We start from the raw sequence: 20,428 nt of genomic DNA, 5'->3' as shown, positions 1-20,428 counted from the left end.
CCATAGGGTCACAAAGAGTCAGACATGACTGAGCAACTGAATTGACTGATTCTGCTGCTGCCTCGTCTGTCTGACATCTACTGCTTTCTTTCCCTGGACAATTTCACTGGGTAACTTTACACCACAATTAAGATTAAGGGGCCTTTCTCTCTTGTTGGAGAGGTTAGGAAGCAGTGACCAACGTGGGTAAAGAGACTGAAGTCCCTGGAAGTATTTCCTAACAATGCTGACCTTGGAATAGTTACTGCGTGACCTTTCAGTTCAGTTCAGTTCAGTCGCTCAGTCGTGTCCGACTCTCTGCAACCCCATGAATCACAGCACACCAGGCCTCCCTGTCCATCACCAACTCCCGGAGTTCACTCAAACTCATGTCCACAGAGTCGGTGATCTTTACATATCTGTTTAAGGAAACCACTGAGGAAAGCAGGGAAATATCTACTAACTTCAACTTGCCTTTCTGTAAGTACCCACTATGGCTAGATGGTGAACTACTTACTGAGAGATCAATTAAAAACAAAGTGGTGGTAGTTGAAAACAATGAAATGGGAAACTGTTAGAAATGCAAGATTCACGTCTACAACAACCTGGATGATTTAAATAATGGGCTAGTCAAATTTTTATTTTTTAAACCTTGGATTCGTTGTTGTTTAGTTGCTGACTCTTGTGTCTGACTCTTTTGCAACCCCAAGGACTGTAGCACACCAGGCTCCTCTCCGTCCATGGAATTTCCCAGTAAGAACATTAAAGTGAGTTGTCATTTCCTCCTCCAGGGGATCTTCTTGACCCAGAAATCAAACCCAGGTCTTCCACATTGCAGGCAGATTCTTTACCATTTGAGACACCAGCAAAGCCCAAGGGAAACCTTGGATGGCACAGATTTATTTTTTTTAATCCAGAAATCAAACATATTTAACAAACCGAGGCCTTTTTCTAATACAGATCAAAGAAATATCAAAGATCATTACATAGATCTTTCATTCATTCAACAAATACATTTCAGGCATTAGATTAAGTTTCTCATATACACAGGGTGGAAACTTTGTGATACTATTTAAATCTTTGTGTGCTTCCATATAAGAAACAGCAAAGAATATCTGTATCACTGCAAAGAAACTCGGTCTGGAAACAGTGACTTCAGAGAAGGATTTAGCATAAGGCACGTCTAAGGGGGCTTCATTAGTGAAACAGCGGAAGGTGCCAAGGTGCGGTGGTCTCAGCCAGAGGCAGCTCAGGGCAGTGGACCCAAAGGCAGAGTTACAGCAGAGCTCTGCCAAAGCATTGCCTGGAAGGTCAGCCCTCTTCCCACTCGAACCTGAGTGCAAAGAAACCTAGTGGCTATTTCTTTTTCTTAAACAAACCTTTGACCTGAAGGCAAGTGGGACTCTCTTCACATCCAAACAAAATTTGTCTGTTAGCTTTCAGGGAAACAAATATAAAAACCAAATGTGCTTTTTTAAAAAAATAAAATCAACTAATTCATATCCTGAGAAAGATCTCACCTTGATTGCTTGATGACTCATCTGTTTGACTCCCCAACTCATTCTATGTTCCTTATTAATTATCAAAACTTATTTATGCACTGGTTATTTAGATAACCTGCAAAGTTCTTACGGAAACAAGTAAACACATTTGTTTTTTTTAATTTGCCAAAATCTGTTGTTCCCTTCCCTTCAGAAGCACAGAGAATAAGTTCTTGTGGTTTCTTAGATGGATGACAGATTTTGATCTAATTAATCCAGAGCCCTGTGTATAGAAATGACTGTAAAGCAAACATGTCTATTAACAAAAAAGCAGTGATTACTGGTTGGCACTGGGCCAGTAGCTCTACATAAGCAATGAAATGAACGAATGCCTACAACTGTCTCCGTGCCATATGGGTTCTGCTGTAGCAATGAATTTGATCCAATGCAAGGTTAAGAGATGTCAAATTTAACTGTGGTTTAATTGATACTGGTAAGAGGTTCTAAATAAAGAAACAGTGTGTGCGCTATCAGAAACAGGCAAGATGGCAGGTTCTAGCCTCCCAGTTTGTTGGCAACTCAGTTACAGCCAGACATTCAAATTAGTTTCCAAACTCAACTTTTTCAAATATGACTTTTTTGGGAAGCTGGGTTAATGGGTTTATTAGCAGTTAACTGAAATGGAACACACTATCATTAATCAGTCTGTGGTTACTTCCCTCTTCACCATGAAGTCACTGAGTACACAAACCATGTACAAAACTTAGATTCAGCAAGTCCAGCATAAACTCATTATCTTCCCAAAACTCACTTTTGCATCTGAATTTCCCGCTCAGATAATGGCCTTTCTGATTACCAAATGGGCTTCCCAGGTGGTGCAGGGGTAAAGAACCTGCCAATATAGAAGACATAAGAGATATATGTTCAATAGGAACATAGCTTGGAATAGGGCATCACAACCAACTCCAGTATTCTTGTCTGGAGAGTCCCATGGACAGGGGGCAGGCTACAGTCCATAGGGTGGCAAAGAGTCAGACACAACTGAAGTGACTTAGCTCGCACAATCACAGGTGAGAGATCTTAAAGTCATCTTGACTCCTCCAATGGTCTCATCCCCCACATCCATTAAGTCACTGAGCGCCATAAATTCAACATCTAAATGTTTCTCACATGTGTCTACTTCTGTCCCACTGCCAGCTGCTAAGCCTGCCTCTTTTCTCCCCTGATTTACAACAGCCTCCTAGCTAGAAGGCCTGCCTCTGTCCTTCCAACTGCTGAACACTTTAAAAAAAAAAAAAAACCCTGACAGTTTATTTTCTGTATCTCCTAAGATAGAATTCAGATTTTGCTTCAGCCACCCCAGATTCCTTATCCTTCCCCAGGTACATGCGTGCATCCTTGTCACACTCTGCTTAAAATACCCCCACCCCCTGCCCTAAATCTTTTACCTGAAAACCAAGAGAGAAAAGCTCAACTCTTACTTTTCTGAGCCTTTCCCAGCCTCAAGCAGAGCTCATCTCCTTTTTCTGTGCTCCCACAGCTCTTTGTTCATAACTTTATTACAGCACTGATCTGATGCATTGGAGCTGTGTTTATGTCTATCTATCCATCTCAATTATGAGTCCCTATGATTCCTATCCATCTCAGTTATGGAATATAATGCCATTTATCTTGATACAGCCATGTTCCCCACAGTGCGGGGCCTGACTCTGAAGTGAGTGAAGAACACACAGAAGAACATATTCAAGCCATACGGATAGTCTTATTGAACCCACATTAGCAACAGTACTCAGAATCTCAGCCATACGACTACAGGAGGAGATGCCTCTTCTGCAGCAGCCGAACTCAAGCTCAACCAGGTGAGTCTCTTACCAATGAACAATGACAACAATTAATGTTTATTGAGCCCTGCATTTTGCAAAACACTTTACAATCATTGCTTCATTTATTATTCAGAACAGTCCTATAAGGTAAGGATTTTTCTCCACATTTTTCTCTTGTATTTGCCACTTAGTGAATAAACGATAAACACTGTCAATGAATAAATGATAAAATCACTATATTATTACTGATTTTGCTGATAAAGAAACCAAAATGTAGAGGGGCTTAGGGGATGGACCATGGTGAGGGTAATAAACCAACAGGTGGCAGAGAACTAAGCCCAACCAAGAGACCATGAGTCAAGACTCCATACAACTCATTCCTAAATCCTTACATCCCTTCAGTTCAGTTCAGTTCAGTCGCTCAGTCGTGTCCGACTCTTTGCAACCCCATGACACATGCTTTATACATAATCGATACTCAAAATATATCTATTGAATTGCATCATAGATAAAACTCAGAATAAAGTGAGTATAGCTCCATAGCGGTGAAACTTCATTGTGAATTGTATAAATTTTGAAGGAAAGAAACTGCTCTCAAAAAAGTTACTGTTACCTCCTAGCTTCTCTCACTCTCCTTCCATCTCTCTGCCACTCACATTCCTCCCACTTTCAACAACAAATAAAAATTTCAAAGCCTCAGCTTAGCCCTCTCATTTGTTAGGGCTGGAAATTCAGGGTCTGTTTTACCAGAGAGTAAAGCATCGAAGCAATGTAAAATAAAACCATGTAAAATAAAGACTTTTCAAAGAATTCCTAAATTCTGATCCTTTCTGATATTCCCCTGACTGCAAGGAAATGGCAACCCACTCCAGTGTTCTTGCCTGGAGAATCCCAGGGACAGAGAAGCCTGGTGGGCTGCCGTCTCTGGGGTCGCACAGAGTCGGACACGACTGAAGCGACTTAGCAGCAGCAGCAGCAGCAGCAGTTAATAAAAATAGCTACAGTTAATAAAACATTCTATCCACTCCTTTTCAATGCTGCCTATTATTCTTGAATGCTCAAAAGCCCCAGGCTCCCAGCCAGGTCAAAAGGTTTCACAAAACATCCACGAATTATTTCGAAGCAGTGAGACTCCCACAGCATGTCTCCCCGGAAGCTGTAAGGCAAGAAAATCCATCCTCTCTTTCTGATCGAAAGTCAGAATTCACTGGAGGAGATATAAAGAAACCACCAGATAAAGGTTTATTTTTCACCTTCAACCTGTAATCCCAGATACACTCCTCACCTAAGTAGGGGCACTCTCTCCTGGGAGAAGAACCCCAGCCTACCTTCTATGACAGTATTTTCACTTCTTTTTATAACAACTACAAATTTGGTTTTAAGAAAAACTTCCATTCTCCAGTATGCTGGAGGGCACTAGCATTTTTCTCTTCCTAGCACTGAAGCGAGAAAATGCTCCCACCTTAGCCCTTTGCCTGTCCTCTTTCAATAAGATTTTAGCAGGTTCAAGTTGAGCCTGCTGAAGAGGAGCCTCTGTTCACTTCTCTGTCAAACCAAACCTGTATGTACACCCCTCTGGCTCTGCTGGATGCTGTCATAATACTGTGGTCCCTGAAAGTAACACAGGATATACAGAGTGAGCCAGCCACTGCTGATTCCTTATCCAAAACCCCGTTTCTTCAGGTGTGGATTGTGACTTTAGAGACCAGCTGCTGCTGCTGCTAAGTCGCTTCAGTTGTGTCCAACTCTGTGCGACCCCATAGACGGCAGCCTACTAGGCTCCCCCATCCCTGGGATTCTCCAGGCAAGAACACTGGAGTGGGTTGCCATTTCCTTCTCCAGTGCCTGAAAGGGAAAAGTCAAAGTGAAGTTGCTCAGTCGTGTCCGACTCTTAGCAACCCCATGGATTACAGCCTACCAGGCTCCTCCATCCATGGGATTTTCCAGGCAAGACTACTGGAGTGGGGTGCCATTGCCTTCTCCGCTTTAGAGACCTGCTAACCCCCAAACTCCTGGAGCTGTTCATTTATGTAATTCCATCCTCATCTGGCCAGCATTATATTCCCTACTGACACTGCCCACAGCAAAAAGGCTTTGAAAGTCAAAATGTAATAGGTTCCAGGGAAGACCAACAGGGACATGCAAATAACTGTCTTAATATTCACATTTGTAAAATCAAATCAAACTTTTTTGGTAAGCTACACTCCCCAAAAAATTTGAAACGCTAAATTATTGATTTATCTCCTCCCTTTGCTAGGATACCTTCAACAAGTGTGACAGTTTTGTCAGAGCCAATTATCCAGAATCTGTTTGCTTTGCGCGTGCTCGGTAACTCACTCACTCAGTCTTGTCCAGCTCTTTGCAGCCAGATGGACCGCAGCCCACCAGGCTCTTCTGTTCATGGGATTCCAGGCAAGAATACTGGTGTGGGTTGCCATGCTCTCCTCCAGGGAATCTTCTCCCAGGGATCAAACCTGCGTCTCTTATGTCTCCTACGCTGGCAAATGTGTTCTTTATCACTAGCTCCACCTGGGGAGTCCATTGTAGATTCTTCAAATTATTTTTCATCCTGGTCTGGAGAATCTCAAAAGTTGGAGGAGATAGTGGGATTTTTTTTTTTTTTACTTTGTCTCTATTGCATAATTCTAGTACATAACAATTAAAAAAGAAAACAATTTTAAGCTGAGTGAATATTGTAAGGACCACTCTCAAAGCCCCTACCATTTCATATTCATTCATTTAAGAGACCTTCCTTGAGCACCTGTTTGCTGCCATGCTTTGTGCCAGACATAACACAGGCACAGTCGAGTGGATGATGGATTTTTAAATTCTAGCATTTTGAATGTGCCACTGGCCATCTTCACCTTGTGAAACAGTCTCCATTAGCACAAAGTCTTTTTGTAGAGATTGCTTTGCTGTCCTATTTCTAGGCAAAAATTAGAACTTCTGTTAGAGCCTGCATTTCCACCTAGGCTTCTATCAGACTTGAGCTTTTAAAAATTATGACATTTTATTGCAGCAAAATTGAGTCCTCAGGCCAGATCCTTCAACAGCAATCACAATTACAACAACAAGTTTATTATAACAGAAAATATTCCAAAGTCCTGCTGATGGCACATGGAGGGAGTGTTCAGTTGACTTCTAAATGTTTTCCCAACAGCACTGCCTGGAAGCCATACAGCTGGTAGGTTTCCATGGCAGGTTTTGTTGCCATTGTCCCCTCTCCTCACCACTGCAATGTGCAGGGTTCTTTTCCTGGAGAGATTTTTACTGTAACTACCATCCTCGAAAACTCCTGCCTGATTTATTCCTCGGGGTGATCTAAGACACCAGGGAACTGAAAACTAGCTCTTTTTAACCAAAAACAAAGGAAGGAAGTAGTTCTCAACTCCAAATACAGCCTCATATCCTCCACTGGTTGATCAGATCCTGCTAAATCAGCCCCTAACCCAACTTTCCCATTTCATCTTCCTTAATGGAGCTAAGAAAGTGCAAAGCAAGAAAGTGTTAGGTACTCAGTCATGTCTGACTCTTTGTGACCCCATGGACTGTAGCCCTCCAGGCTTCTCTGTCCATGGAATTCTCAGAGGCAAGAATACTGGAGTGGGTAACCATTCCCTTTCTGACCCAGAGGATCTTTCTGACCCAGGGATCAAATCGAAGTATCCTGCATTGCAGGCAGATTCTTTACCATCTGAGCCACCAGGGAAGCCTTAATGGAGAATTCTGGTCAAATGCCCACCTCAGTACCATCCAAAAGGGCCCTGTGCTTTCTCATCATGATTCCTTCACACAAAACATCCTTGCCACCTAAAATATCCTTCAAAATTCTAACTATCCTTTAATACCCAATTCAAACCCCATCTCCTCAAAAAAGCTTTCACATAACTGACTCACACTGACATCATCATATTCACCTTTTCACAAATTACAGTAATTATGCAGCTGAAAGGTGCTGAAGGTCTGAATCAGAACAATGGCAGCAGAAATGCACAAAACAGAATAGATTCAAAATCCATAAGGGTGGTCAAATGACCAGGCTGATGGTGGGTGTAATTATGGATACCTCTTGCCCGAAAACTGAGAATGAGGCTAAGGCCATGGGGAGAACCTGAAGCATTTTCCATACAATTTTTACTGAGGTACAATATTTAGAATCCAAGGCAGAAATGAACAACTGGTCTAACCTAGTGGGAAAATTCTTAAGATTTTGTATCTTCCCAAAGGAAGCAGAAAGTAAAGAAACATCTTCATAGCACAGAGATCTGCTGCTGACTCTAATTACAATAATCTCTCATTCTGAAATTACTTTTTTTCCCCCTCACTGGTTCTTTTATCACAGACACCCAATTTGAAATCAAAGATAACTGACGTCACCTCTGAATTTTTCATTACCTGAAGTATAGGGAATAAAGGATATATCTTTCATGCCCCTTGAGCCATACATGTGCATGTCTCAGTCTGTCTTGCCTGAAATAAATTTGCTACAATCACTGTTTTTACAATATGCTAAAGATATATTACCAAAATAAGCTTGCTCCTCCACAGAATAGTGAGCCGAAGGCATTGTGCTCCATCTTTACAATGAAATGCAGATTTCTCATTGAAAGACTAATCTTCAGTTTCAAAAGACTGAACAAAATGGTGCTTAAGAAGAATTAGAGCTGGTTAAATATAAGCTGCTAAAAACATCAAGGACGAGAATATTCTTTAAGTATCCAAGCATTTTCATCTGCTTATGATTTAAACAATTTTTTCCCATCTTGTCTTAGTATTTTCTTCTAAGTTCAGCAAACAAAAATCAGTCAAGCATGCTGACCCAGAGCCTTCTTTACCTAAATGATCTTATTTCTCCATAACTGTATTTTTAAGAGATTGCTTTATGCTGGCAAGACTGGCCCCTCCGGTGACCTTGACATCTCACTAGCAGAACTGAAGGGTCCCTGGTAAAAATTCCCCTCCTCTGGTCTGGACCCACTTACAGCAGAACCGAAGTGAGTCCTGGTGTGATTCTCATGCTCCTGGTGTGATATTCATGCTCACATCCACTCAACATCTCCTCTCAGACCACTGCTCACTGACAGACATCAATTCAAGGAGACTCTGCTTAAAATTAACTATCCATCCCTTCCTTAGAAGACTTAGGGACCAATTTCAATGCTTTTCATCCCTGTCCTCTACTCAACCTGATATAGTTTTCTCTGGCCCCAATCTGCATATCTGAGGTTATTGATATTTCTCCCAGCAGTCTTGATTCCCGCTTGTGTCTCACCCAGCCCATTTCACATGATGTACTCTGTATATAAGTTAAACAAGCAGGATAACAATGTATAGCCTTGATATACTCCTTTCCCAATTTGGAACCAGTCTGTTGTTCCAAACCATGGACTGGTTCAAACTGTTGCTTCTTGACCGGTTCTAACTACAGACTGTTCTAACTGCTGCTTCTTCACCTGAATACAGATTTCTCAGGAGGAATTAAGGTGGTCTGGTATTCCCATCTCTTTAAGAATTTTCCCCAGTTTGTTGTGATCCACACAGTCAAAGGCTTTGGAGTAGTCAATAAAGCAGAAATAGATGTCTTTCTGGAACTCTCTTGTTTTTTCTATGATCCAACAGATGTTGTAATGTGATTTCTGGTTCCTCTGCCTTTTCTAAATCCAACTTGAACATCTGGGCATCTGGAAGTGCTCGGTTCATGTACTGCTAAAGCATTGCTTGCAGAATTTTGAGCATTACTTTACTAGCATGTGAGATGAGTACAATTGTGCAGTAGTTTGAACATTCTTTGGCACTGCCTTTCATTGGGATTGAAATGAAAACTGACATTTTCTAGTTCTATGGCCACAGTTGCATTTTCCAAATTTGCTGGCATATTGAGTGCCACACTTTAGCAGCAAAATCTTTTAGGATTTGAGATATCTCAACTGGGAGAAATATCAATAACCTCAGATATGCAGATGATCTTGGAGAAGGCAATGGCAACCCACTCCACTACTCTTGCCTAGAAAATCGCATGGACAGAGGAGCCTGGTGGGCTGCAGTCCATGGGGTTGCTACTATTCGGACATGAGAGAGTGACCTCACTTTCACTTTTCACTTTCACACATTGAGAAGGAAATGGCAACCCACTCCAGTGTTCTTGCCTGGAGAATCCCAGGGACGGCGGAGCCTGGTTGGCTGCCCTCTATGGGGTCACACAGAGTCAGACACAACTGAAGCAACTTAGCAGCAGCAGCAGCATGCAGATAATACCACCCTTATGGCAGAAAGTGAAGAGGAACTAAAGAGCCTCTTGATGAAAGTGAAAGAGGAGAGTGAAAAAACTGGCTTAAAACTCAATATTCAAAAAACTAAGATCATGGCTTCTGGCCCCATCAATTCATGGCAAATAGATGGGGAAACAGTGGAAACAGTGGCTGACTTTATTTTCTTGGGCTCCAAAATCACTGAAGATGGTGACTGCAACCATGAAATTAAAAGACACTTGCTCCTTTGAAGAAAAGCTATCACAAACCTAGACAGCATATTAAAAAGAGAGACATTACTTTGCCAACAAATGTCCGTCTAGTCAAGACTATGGTTTTTCCAGTAGTCATGTATGGATGTGAGAGTTGGACTATAAAGAAACCTGAGTGCCAAAGAATTGATGCTTTTGAACCATGGTGTTGGAGAAGACTCTTAAGAGTCCCTTGGACTGCAAGGAGATCCAACCAGTCCATCCTAAAGGAAATCAGTCCTGAATGTTCATTGGAAAGACTGATGCTGAAGCTGAAGCTCCAATACTTTGGCCACCCAGTGCAAAGAACTGGCTCATTGGAAAAGCCCCTGATGCTGGGAAAAATTGAAGGTGGGAGGAAAAGGGGATGACAGAGGATGAAATGGTTGGATGGCATCACCAACTCAAGGGACATGAAGTTGAATAAGCTCCAGCAGTTGGTAATGTACAGGGAAGCCTGGCGTGCTGCAGTCCATGGGGTCACAAAGAGTGGGACACAACTGAGCGACTAAACTGAACTGATCCCCAAACTACCCAATCTCCTTTTCCTTCTCCATCCTCCAAACCCTTCCCCTGGGTCCTTTGGAACTCATCTGCCAGGAGTGAAAACAGCTTTTAGTCAACTTCTCTGAATATACTAACTTCTCAATCCACTGAAATTTCAAGTAGATCTTCAGGTCACTGCTTCCACTACAGTTCTCCCAAGTGGTGGACATTTGTTCTCTGATGCCATTTGTCCAGAAGGAAGGGTTCATTCTCTTCATTTCTCACTGCCACTTCTAGACAAGTACTCTGATTCTGCCCTGCAAACTTATGCTACAATACCCATACTTCTCCATGCAATGATCTACTTTTCCTCCCTGTCAACCACCCTCATTAAATGAAAGGATGTCTCTCTTGTTCACTGTCTTCCTCTCCACTTCTAATTCTGCAATAATTTTTGATGGATTCATGGCTACATAGATATGTCAGATCCTTGATTTTTTCATTGCCATTGACATTATCCTGAATCCCACCTCAGCCACTTACTTTCATAATCAAACGCTTTTTCTTTACATCACAACTAATTTCACTCCTTCAAATTTTCAGTTTTAAGTATCTCTCTCTCTGATTATAACCCATGATCTTTTCAACTTCTCTTTGACTTCAACTCCAACAGAGCTTTGGCTCCCCCAGGATATCCAAATCCTTTGGTCTTACAACTCTGGTACTGCCTGTCCATCAAACTCTCACATCCCCACTTTCCCAGCCTAAATTTCACTTCTAAAATCACTTCCTTATGAGTTCGGGATTGACATGTACATATTGCTATATTTAAAGTGGATAAGCAGTAAGGACCTATTGGAACTCTGTTCGATGTAATGTGGCAGCTTGGATGGGAAGGGAGTTTGGGGGAGAATGGATACATGTATATGTATGGCTGAGTCCCTTTGTTGTCCACCTGAAACTATCACAACATTATTAATTGACTGTACTCCAATAGAAAATAAAAATTAAATGAAGTCACTTCCTCATGTATACTCTCAACCCTCCTGCTCATCTCTCTTACCATGTACTTAGCTGATGAAACTACAACTACACATGCAACCCACTCCAGTATTCTTGCTTTGGGAATCCCATGGACAGAGGAGACTGGTGGGCTATAGTCTATAGGGTCGTAAAGAATCAGACACAACTGAAGTGACTTAGCATGCACCCGTACTCTATGACTACACCTGAGCCAACACTAAATGCTAGAGAAAAACATTCAGTCCTTCTGACTAATCCCATTTTAAAATCATGACCACAAAATTCACCCATGTCCTCAATAGTAACCAGGAATTTCAACATATTGTCCTGGCAGTTCATTCTCCTGCCCTCTAAGACAAGTGTATTGTACATCTTCTTTGCTCAGAAATCCAATGTTTTCTGTATATTCCTCTCTCAAATGATAAAATCATTTCTTATTTCATAAATTAAAAAGGAACAGGCAAAAGAGAACTTTCTCATACGGCAACCAAGTCTGGCATCCTATCTGCAGCTGTGCCCACATTCTGGATGTCTTCTTATCATGGGTAACTGAGCTGTGGGTCCTTTCTGAGGACACCCCCTCCCCGTGGGCAGTGGACCCAGCCCCTCTTACTTGTTTGAGGACCTTGGCATGGCATGACTCTCCATTCTCTCTAATAAGCATTGGGGGTTTGCTACCAGATAACACGTCAGCAAACAGATTGTAATAGGCTCCTTTTGAGGAAAAAGAAACCTTCCATTGACCCCACATCTTCCTCCACTTACTATTAACTCTCCTCTCCATTTTTTGGCTCCAATTCACAAGAAAACTATTTAAGTGTCCATGCTGTCTGTATTCAATTTCTCACTCCTCAGTCTTTCTTGAACCTCTTCCATTCAGGCATTCAAGTTAAATCCCCTCCATGTCACTAAAACTGTTTCTTTCAAGGTATCAAAAGACCTTCTGAACTGCCAAAGATAAATCTTTTCTTAGTTATCATCTAATTTGTTTTTCTAGCATCAGCATCTGGAGAAGGAAATGACAACCCACTCCAGTGTTCTTGCCTGGAGAATCCTAGGGACGGGGGAGCCCGGTGGACTGCCGTCTGTGGTGTTGCACAGGGTCGGACACGACTGGAGTGATTCGGCAGCAGCAGCAGCAACAGCATCATTTGATATCTTATCTCTCCTTCTTTCCTGGAACACTTTTTTTTTCTTGGACTTGAAATATCTATCACATTTCTGGTTTTATTCTTACCTGTTACTTTCAATCTCATTTCCTGGATTCTTCCTGCCATCCAAGACTCAGTCCTTGACCACTTCTCTCTCAGCGCTCATATCTTTATCCTTCCATTGCTTTCAATACTATGTGTTGAATGTCCCAAATTTATATTTCTGTCCTCTTCCATAAACTTCACACATGTACATCCAACTCCTTACATGACATCTCTACTTGGCCATGCAACAGGAATTTCTGCAGATGTACTTCAAAACAATCAAAAATTGCTGGGTTATATGATAGTTCTATGGAAAAGACTCTGATGCTGGGAGGGATTGGGGGCAGGAGGAGAAGGGGAAGACAGAGAATAAGATGGCATCACCGACTCGAAGGACATGAGTTTGAGTGAACTCCGGGAGCTGATGATGGACACGGAGACCTGGCAAGCTGTGATTCATGGGGTCGCAAAGAGTCGGACACAACTGAGCAACTGAACTGAACTGAAGGAATTTCCATACTACCCTCCATAGTGGCTGTACCACTTTATAATCTCAACAACAGTGTAAGAGGATCCCCTTTTTTCCACACTCTCTCCATCATTTATTGTTTGTAGATTTTTTTTATGATGGCCATTATGACCCATGTGAAGTGATACCTCACCGTAGTTTTGATTTGCATTTCTCTAATAATAATTAGCAATGTTAAGCACATCATCATGTGCTTTTTGGCCATCTGTCTTCTTTGGAGAAATGTCTGTTTAGACCTTCCATCCACTTTTTTGATGGGATTGTTTGTTTTTTTGACATTGAGCTGCATGAGCTGTTTGTATATTTTGGAGATTAATCCCTTGTTGGTTGCTTCATTTGCAAATATTTTCTCCCATTCTGGGGGGTGTCTATTTTGTTTTTGGTTTCTTTTGCTGTGCAACAGCTTTTACATTTAATTAGATCTCATTTGTTCATTTTTGTTTTTATTTTCATTACTCTAGGAGGTGATACAATTTACATCAGAGTGTTCTGCCTATGTTTTAAAGTGTACCAGCAATCCCACTCTTGGGCTTCTACCAGGAGAGAACCATAATTGAAAATGATATGTCTACCACAATGTTCATTGAAGCACTATTTACAATAGCCAGCATAAGAAAGCAACCTAAATGTCCATCAGCAGAGGAATGTATAGAGAAGATATCGTACATATATATAATGGAACATTGCTCAGTCATAAAAAAGAACAAACAAATGACCTTTGCAGCAACATGGAGGGACCCAGACACTGTCCTATTGAGTGAAGTCAGACACAGAAAGATAAGTATTATATGATAGCAATATGGAGAATCTAAAAAAGGGTAAAAATTGCAAAACACTCATGGATGTAGAAAACAAACTTATGGTTATCAGGGGATAAGTGGGGGAGGGATAAATTTGAAGATTGGAATTGATGTATACATACTATTATATATAAAATAGATTCATAAGAAACTGCTGTACAGCACATGGAACTCTACTTAATACTCTATAATGGCTTATATGGGAAAAGAATCTTAAAAAAAAAAAAAGGATATATGTATATGTGGGCCTCCCTGCTGGCTCAGTGGTAAGGTATCTGTCTGCAGTGCAGGAGACCCAGGTTTGATCCCTGGGTTGGGAAGATCCCCTGGAGGAATGCATGGAAACCCACTCCAGTATTCTTGCCTGGAAAATCCCATGACAGAGGAGCATGGCAAAGAGTCAGACACAACTGAAGCAACTGAGCACGCACACACGTGTGTATGTATATATATATATATATATATATATATAGCTGATTCACTTTGCTGTACACCAGAAACTAACACAACAGTGTAAACCAACTGAACTTCAATAAAAATTTTTAAAAAACAATCCAAAAATCCCTTGCCATCAATAATGAATAACCATGAGAAAATGCTTAATTTCACTAGCAATCAGGTTGTGGCAAACAAAAAGCACAATGCATTTTTACTATCACATCATTATTACCAACTGTGCTGCTTATGAATATTCATGTATATGTCATCAATGCACATGTACACACAATTTTATTGGGAATTAAAGGGTCATAGGGCCTGATGCTGGAAAGATTGAAGTCAGGAGAAGAAGGGAAAGACAGAGGATGAGATGGTCGGATGGCATCACCAACTCAATGGACATGAGTTTGAGCAAGCTCCAGGAGTTGGTGATGGACAGGGAAGCCTGCCATGCTGCAGTTCACGCAGTCGCAAAGAGTCGGACACGACTGAGCGACTGAACAACTGAACAAAAGTAAGAGGACGTACAAAAGTTCACCTTGAGAAAATGACAGACATTTCCAAAGCCTTTATATATTCTTAAAAGCATTTACAATTCCCTATTTCTAACATCACTTGTCATCATTCTGCTGTGTGTTTAGTGCTATGATGTCATGTTTTTACTTGCATTTTCTTGACTACTGATGAGATCGAACACTTTTTAAATTATTGGTCATGTGAACTATAGTATTTAGGGCTGCAAGCTTAAGTAGTTAGATTATAAAGAAAACCAGTAAAGGAATTACCATAAAAATCAGAGGAATGACTACTCTTGAGGTAAATGGAAGATAAAATACTAGAAGAAGACATGCAGAGGGTGAGGGGCCTTATGAATGCTGGTGACACTGCCTTTCTGCTCTGTGCAGTAGCTACACAATGTTCACTTTGTGGTAAGACACTGGGCTATAAAGTCTTGCTTAGTATATTGCTTGTATTTGTTTTCTTTTATGGTAAAAATTTGAAATGGAAGGCTAAGTAAGTAAATAAAATGAGTATTATTTGAGTGCCCACTATATGCTAGGCCGTATGACAAAGAGCAGGAATCAAAAATTAATGAGGAGGGTTCTTTGCCTCAGGTTACTGTGCATCACACAATTAACTGGTGGCAGCATGAACTGCTTCTAGAGTACCAAGAAGCTGAGAAGGATGTCAAAAGTGGCGGTGGGGGGAGCCAGTGATTTGTGATGGGCCTGGTCATGCGAGTGGGACTGAATATTATTAACAAAGAAAAGGAAGAGGCACCGTGGATACCTTCTGATCTGTGACTAAAGCCACCTCGCAGTCTGTGTACTCACTGACCTTCAGAGGCCCTCAGTCACTCTCTCACACACACACTCACACACACTCACACACACTCACATACACACACTCACACACACACTCACACACACACTCACACACACACTCACACACACACTCACACACACTCACACACATACTCTCTCACACACACACTCACACACACATACACACACACTCACATACACACACTCACGGTATTAGGTGGCTGGGCTGCTATCACAGAGACCCACAGATAAGCTGGTACTGGCTCACTTTCTGGAAGACAGAACTGGAAATCAAGGTGCCGCAGGGCTGTCTTTCTGAGGGTTGTGAGAGAAGGATCTGCTCTAGGCTCTCATGTAGCTTATCCGTGGCCATTATTGGGGCTGACCGAGTGTGGGCTGGAAAAGAATTTCCAGACAAAGAGCATTTTAGAAGAGAGAATTTACTAAGAAGAAAGGACTGAAGTTGTGAGGGGCACAGCAAAAACAGAAGGCTGACTTCCTGACAGACCACGGAGAGCCCACCCCTCTCATGGCCTTACAGCCAATTTTTATAGTCTCAGGACAAAGAAAATTCCTATGGCAAGGGGTGGCGCTAAGCCACTGGTCGGGGGTCTTTTGGTTGCCCACCTTGCCAAATATGGAGACAGGGCTTCCTGGTTAGGAATAGGATGGCTTTCGACAAACAGGATGGCATAGCTCATGACAAACAAGATGGCCCATGACAATGGCTGCCATGGAACTTGGCCAATTCTGGAAATACTGCCCTATGACCCCAGCATGTGGTTCTGCAGCCATCTTATTTCTGTGTCTCTTCACAAGGTCTCCCTTCTATGAGTGCTATCTGCGTCAAAATTTTCCCTTTTGATAAGGACAACAGTCATACTGGAAGGGGGTCTACCCTGATGACCTCATTTGAACTTGATCACCTCTGTAAAGACCTTATCTCCAAATAAGGTCACATTTTGAGGTACTGAAGGGTTAGGACTGCAAAGTATAAATCGGGGGGATACATTTCCACCCATGACACTCACATGTACACACCTGACAAACTCATACATACATGTATTCCCATGCATATACACAATCACATATACACACACACAGACTCACTACACATACTCTAACACACATCCATATATATACAAACACTCCCACACACTCACACTCATACACACACTCACATATTCTTGAAATACACTTGGGTACTTGCACACTTGTACACCCAGATTACCCTTTCTTACTCACAGATCTCATTTTGGAGGGTATCTGCCCTTTCTCCCACTCTGCCTCCCAGGGACACTGTCATCTTAGGCAGCAATGTGACCTAAGCCAAGGAAAGCAGACCCTTCACCAAAGATGAGTCAAACTGGAACAGAGGAAAAATCCCCTTACTCTCTGGTGGAAAATTTGGGAAGATGCATACCATGCTACTGTTGGAATCCTGTCATAGGTCATTTTTGGAAGGCTGACTGCATGAGGAAAATGAAGGAAACCCACATCCCAAAAGAAGAAAGTGAGCCTCAGTGACCCTTATTCCCAGGTTCCAGTCACCCATGGGGTCAGCTGCACCCTGACTTACAGTTCAGCGAGCCCCCTTTTCTGGGTTGGTTTTCTGGCATTTGTAATTTAAATTTCTTAAAAAGGTCTCCCAGAGAAAGCCTAGGAAGCCTGAAAGATACAATAATGACAGAAGTTAAATGACCAAGAGGGAATCTGTCACCAAGCCTGGGTTTTCTTTTCTTTTCGTTCCTTTTTTAAAAAATTGAAATAAAGTTGACATACAATATTATTGATTTCAGATGAACACCATAGAGATTCAACATTTAAATACATTACAAAATGATTGATCACTAAGATAACTGTAGCAACCATCTGTGCCCAAACAGTTTTGTTCCATTTTATTATTCCAGTTGTATACTTTCTCCAACCACACTCCCTTCTCTCAACACTTCACCAATCTTCCCCCCACCCCCCTGAAAACTTCGCCATCCTGCCTTCTCCTTAACAGGGAAGGTCTCTATTTGTATGCCAGTCTCCACAAAAGGATATAATGCCCATCCCCCACCCCACCCGCATGAGAGGTAATACACCATTATTTTATCTTCCAACTCAGAATTTTGATTTTTTTCTCATAGCATTTTGTAATGATTTAGAATGATTTTATTTGTGTGCATCTACTTGGGTTTATTTCTCTTTCCCACCAGCCTGGAAGGCCCTAAGGATAAAAACTGGATGTCTATTGTTTCCCATATTATCCCTAGAACCCAGCACCTTGGATCAGTGTGATGATCCAAAAAGATCAATGGAAGAGGAAAGGGAGAGAAAGGAGGGAGAATGATGGATTGTTCATTCCTGCACTAATTTACCAGCTGTGCCTCCAAACCAGGCCTTCTGACAAGACTATTTTCAATTGGCAACTTCACCTTCAGTATCTCTGCTCTTGCTCACTGAAGGCTGTGCTGTGTTTTACTCCTCCATGACTCCTCCCCTTAGTCTCCCAGGCTGCACGTCAGGAATGGCCCTGCTATATGACCTGCTTGCTTTAAGGGCATGGTATCTGGGCCCCTTAGTCTCAGCACAACCACAGGTGGGTTGCTTACTAGACATTACCCTGTCCTGATTTAGCAATAAGAAAACATGTGGAGAATTTAAAAGTTACTGAACCAGTTTTAATCACCCCACTGCTCCATTTTTGTAATTTCTTAACCCTTGAAGCCACAGGAAATGATGGCTTTCTTGATCCAGAGCGGTGAAGAGCGATATCTTGCTCAGAGACGTGCACGGAGACCAGGAACAGCCTGAGCACCTCTCAGGGCTGAGGACAGAGGACTGCTTTAAGGTCCCTGTTCACAGGGGGCGGGGGCTGGAGGGGGCTGTTTTTCACAAGGGGCTCTTTTTCAAGGTAACACATGTGGGAAGAATGACTGTGGTTTGTTTGTTAACATTCCAGAGTCTTTGATACCAAAGCTCGTATTTATTACAAAGAGTCCTGCATGGGGATAAAAACAGTTGGCTGTCAGTGTCTCTAACGCACAAAAAACCACATTCCCGCCTCCCTCTCCTTTCAGATACTCAACCTCTGGAAAACCAAACTGGCAAGTTACCGGCAATTCAGTATTATGTAGTATCTATCGCATGGCAGAAATTAGTATGGAATGTTACACTCCCTTTGCTGGTAACTGTTTTACAGCCTTCACATTTGCCATCTCTCTAACTACACTTCTTCAAATGATATCGCCATTTGAGTGGTATCAATCAGACAGGGTTGCCCTTTGATGTCAAAACTCTCAGAGTCAACCCATATGAGTAAATCCTGATTACTTCTGCATTCCAAAGAGAAAATGTATATTTTTAGACCAGGGTCATGAGCTGTAAGTGGCATTTAATAAAAGGTAATATTGACTTCTCATTTATGGGTGTATCTGATGCTAAAATTAGTGTACTTTGCTAACAGAACCACCCCAAGCCTAGCCCCTTCTTGGCCCTAATACACTATTGCTTTGCCTAATTCCTAATTCTAAGCAAATCTCATGACCTAGTTTGTTTTGTTGATTAAAAAATGCATTGGTTTTAACTTTACATCTCAGGTCTGATCGCTGTGAGACAAACTGGCTCATAAATCTTCGCTAGGCTACTAGTAACTAGGGAGAAGTCGCTTTCTTCAGTAAACATCCCCTGCTTCTCAGTAATAGGGTGCCTTCCATCACCCAGAGGTTTTTTCCTTTTAATTGAGTGTTTGTTGAAGCATGACTCTGAGATAGGAGGCCTATTCAGAAATAGAAATTGCAGCCCAAAGTGCCCATTACTTACCTGAGACAGGGCCTGAGACCAACCGTGCTTTCCAGGGGCTGGACACACCGGCAGGTGGATTTGGACTGTGGGGTCAACTGGCCACACTGACAAAAATCATGGAGGTGCAGGGAGATGATGGAAGACTGCGTCTGGGTATTCTCTCCAAGCTCCCACCACCCCTCCCAGAAGAGCTGAGGGAAAATATAACATGATGACTCTGTATTTGCTCTCCTTAAAAAAAAAAAAAGAAAAAGAAAAATAGAAAAATTTAACTTCTTTGCACACCAGAACAACTCGTCTTGTGATTTTTCAACACATTTTTCCTTCCTAGGAGTCAGGAGTCCATTTTCAAAGCCTCTCATACTCTGAAGAGAGAACTCAGGGTTTTTTGAATCTCCATTTCGAGCCCAGAATTCTATTAGCCACTTTCTTAATTCCTTCCACAGGGCAACGAGTCAGGAACAACTATGAGCAAGACCTTTGCTCTCTCTGTCTTGGCTCTCCCAGTCCTGACCTCCTGGGCCCCATTTTTCCTAACCCACAGCTCTTCTCATATATCAACATGGATGAGATTTTACTTTGAATTGTTCATCCTTCCAGGAATGACAGATGTCGGATTAAACTCCAAAAACCTCCAACTTTACATTCACTGTCTTCACCTCCAATCAATAACTGCATTTGGTGCTTCTCAGCAGGAAGGCACCTCATTACCACCTTCCTCAGCAATACCCTCTTCCTGGCCCCTCAAAGCTTACACAATTTTGCACATACACTTCTCACCCCTGATGTGAAGTGGTGTAGTGTCTTCAAATATGATTTATTTGAATTCTAGCAGCAACATCTGAGGTGCATCTGGGTGGTCCCCTGTCCGGAGCTGAATCTTGCCCTGCTACAGAAATGGATTATTTATGATTCCTGGAATCGTTACAGCTTGTCTCTTGGCTGGGATAATTCACACTGATCTTCCTGTGGTATCCAGCGTGTTGTGAACTCCCTGCCTTCAGACAAAATGGCGCCAACATCACAAATCTCCGTCCGCAGAAATACTTGAATGTTG

The sequence above is a fragment of the Moschus berezovskii genome, chromosome 4 (genome assembly GCF_049115385.1).
Source record: "Moschus berezovskii isolate FMDL1 chromosome 4, NW_MosBer_1.0, whole genome shotgun sequence".
Classification (NCBI taxonomy): domain Eukaryota; kingdom Metazoa; phylum Chordata; class Mammalia; order Artiodactyla; family Moschidae; genus Moschus; species Moschus berezovskii.
Note: the sequence above shows the minus strand (reverse complement) of the source record.